Here is a 3,496-nt window from a genome sequence, read left to right as displayed (position 1 = left end):
CAATTTTTTTTTCATTTTCTAATTAATTTTCTAGTCATTATAATTATTTTATTAAAAGTGCCTTCATTAAAACTACGATGAAGCTTTGCAGGATATGTGAAGATTAATAAGCTTGATGATTCAATATAAGTAAAGTTTATCTTTGAAAGTATAAAAATGTTCTCAAAACTGAGGCTATCGGCTACTTAGAATACTTACTACTTAGAATCTATAAGAGCTTAAGTGTTTTTCTAGGGAACAGAATATCCAACAAATACCGTTCCTTCCCTATGAAATAAACACCTGGGATTATTTTCATTATTATTCTCAACACTAAAAAAACCCTTTGGTAGTTTTGAGACCTATTTTTGTCTTTTAAACGGTCTTGGTGTGCTTTTAATATTAAAGCTCTCAGGAAGATTAAAATTAGAATATTCCATCCTTGTATTCAAAATTTTATCTGGATACCTTCAATTATCTTCATATCCAAAGCTACTTGCATTTATAAAATTATACTGTTCTATGGGTAGGACTACTGCTGTATTCTTAATTGATTGATACGACATTTAGTATGGCATTACTGTTACAATGTACCGTTTTTAAGTTTGTTGTCAAGCGTGATCTAAGAAAACAATTGTTATAATGTGCCCTTCCAAATATTAAAAAGCTGTTAATTTAATTTCATGGTCTCTAGTGACTTATAACAGGTATTTTAAAAATTACAAAAGAGTAAAACAATCATTAGCTTTGAAAACAGCTCAAGATGTTTGAAGATATCGGGCATGCGTATGTTCGAGAGATAATAGTCAATATCTTATAGGAAAATTGAGAAATCCTTTTTCAATTCTCAAGTTACTTAAAAAACCCCTTTGTTTGTATTTGATTTTTCACCATGTTTCAAAGCGATGGCCGCATAATTGAGTTACGAGGTATTTACACGTTAATAGTGTCCATAACTATGGTAATAGTTTAGGATCCGAGAGGAAATGTTCATTGTATTCGCAAACAACATGGGTTCTCTAGAAATAAATAAATAAACTCTGCCTAAGACCAAATTAATCGTAAGCCAAGCTAGTCTTGGCAGAGTAGTCAAAATTTAAGGATATCAAGACGATATAAGTTATAGACACTGTAAATTAGTTCTCATTTTATATTTCTTTTGGGCTTGACACACAAGTGTTAAGTGAGAAATGTAAATAGGTGGTAACCATCAGGACGTTTAAACATATGGCCATTTAAGAGGCAATTCTCAGTTTCGTTCAATTTTCTGAATGACGCTGACATAACAATCACCAATTAAAATCCTAGTAAATATTATAATTATATATTTTATCCCTTCGATACATTACATTTAAATCTCCGTAATACGGATGGCTGCGATAAATTTGTTTCTGAGGGAAAACTATTTTGTACATTTCAATATAAACCAGAATTGGCTAATGGCTCCTAAGTTATAATTTACATATAACAGATGGCAAATAAACGTAAAACGATAATAACACTTTCATATGCTACTAGATTACATATTTAGACATTGGTCGTTTGCACTTATTTAACATTTATGATTCTGAGCAACTAAAAAATAAATACGTTATTGGTTTTACCACTTTATTATTTAGCACATGTATTAGATAAAACTAAATTTTAAGGGACGTGTACGATAATATAGCATCAATATCTGTGAATTAGATAATAGCTGTAATTTACATCTCATTTCAAGGAAACCAGTTGTTTCATATACATATGTCTGAGAAAGGATAATCAGCAATTTATTTTATAGTTACAGAATGGAGATGTGTTGGAATATTTCAGGAACTTTTATTATTTATAAAACATGGTCAAAATCTTACTTGACTAACGGATTCGAGAATTGTACGATACCATATCAGTAATACAAATTATATCTTTCTGTGCCCTTAACATTTAATTGGCTGAGTGTTATCGAAATAGTTTTATCGAGCAGACGAAACAACGTTATTTCTTACTGTATTTCTGTCAGTCTGTACGATCTCGAGAACGAACTGAAATTGTCCATGAAGCTTTATTTCTATACTGGCAACACTGAGGTCGATGATCGTGCATTGTATTTGGCTGAACGCTATGCAACACTTATAACCTACTCTTAGAGTTGATGGCAGCGTGAAAATTTCAAAATAAATGAACTTTCAAACGTACAATTATGTGACATATAAAACGTGTAACACAGTAACGCATATAGCATAACTATCCGAAAAATAAGTCGAGAAAGACTTGGCTGACATCTTATGTATGTCGAGGGTAAGTTGACTTTTATATTCTGTGTGTTTTGATTGTCTCTTTACAAGACAGCTCAAGAATAAAATAAGCTATAAACTTGAAAATTTCCATTTAATACTGCATGCATCCTCAGCACAGGATGTGCGCAACACATGGTGTAACGTACTCACACCTTGTAACATGTATCCAAAACTTAAAATAATTATAGTAATAATTTATTGTATATACTTTCACTATTTAAAAAAGTAATTCAATTAAATAAGCCAAAATGGTGAGCTTTTCCACTTATAAAACATATTTACACATATAGTGACTTCATATACACCACCAAACTTTATGTACTTTTAATTTCAATAAACATTGAATCGCAAAAAGTACTTGGTCCGCCGGGACTCGAACCCGGATCTCTCACTTGCCGGGTGAATGTTCTACCATTACACCACAGAGCCCTCACTTTTTACGATTCAATTATTGTGTATTTTGTCACATCTGTGTATTTTGGCCGTATCTGTCACATATGCGTTTAAATAACCAAACTAACATATAATCGGAAGACCAAATACCTGTCAAATGACATTTATTTACATTAAATTTGTATAAATGGCAATAGCCTTATTTAATTTCAATAAAAATTGAATCGCAAAAAGTACTTGCTCCGCCGGGACTCGAACCCGGATCTCTCACTTGCCGGGTGAATGTGCTACCATTACACCACAGAGCACCTCACTTTTTACGATTCAATTATTTTGTATTTGGCCGTATCTGTCACATATGCGTTTAAATAACCAAACTAACATATGATCGGAAGACCAAATACCTGTCAAATGACTTTTATTTACATTAAATTTGTATAAATGGTAATAGCCTTATTTAATTTCAATAAACATTGAATCGCAAAAAGTACTTGCTCCGCCGGGACGTGAACCCGGATCTCTCACTTGCATGTTTAAAAGTACATAATATGTTTATGTACTTTTAAACATATTAAAAAGAAATTCAGTGTGACTTATACGATTCCCCTTTGTAATCTTTAAAAATTGTAAAGCTTTTAAGATAATTCCTTAGTTTTCAACGCCTCTCCCCATGAGGGTTCACTTCTGGCTAATTTATACTTCCAACTGAACCTACACAGGTTATATAAAAAACCGATGTGTCATTTATATGTAAGCAACCTTGTGGATTTCCAGGAGCGACACATCACTAGCCGCAAATGTCGAGATATTGAGGTACAAGGGTGGATCTATAGGTCTAGTATACTACG

At 32.2% G+C, this 3,496-nt stretch overlaps 1 non-coding gene across 1 annotated transcript; it reads right to left on the bottom strand.

The window, feature by feature from the left end:
• Positions 1–2,885: 2,885 nt before the first annotated feature.
• On the bottom strand, positions 2,886–2,956 carry Trnaa-ggc. The gene has a single exon. It is a non-coding gene; the product is annotated as a tRNA-Ala (tRNA).
• Between the last annotated feature and the right edge of the window lie 540 nt (positions 2,957–3,496).

This window comes from Homalodisca vitripennis, chromosome 1, assembly GCF_021130785.1.
Source record: "Homalodisca vitripennis isolate AUS2020 chromosome 1, UT_GWSS_2.1, whole genome shotgun sequence".
Lineage (NCBI taxonomy): Eukaryota > Metazoa > Arthropoda > Insecta > Hemiptera > Cicadellidae > Homalodisca > Homalodisca vitripennis.
The sequence above is the reverse complement of the archived record's forward strand: the minus strand, read 5'-3'. Positions and strand labels throughout refer to the sequence as shown.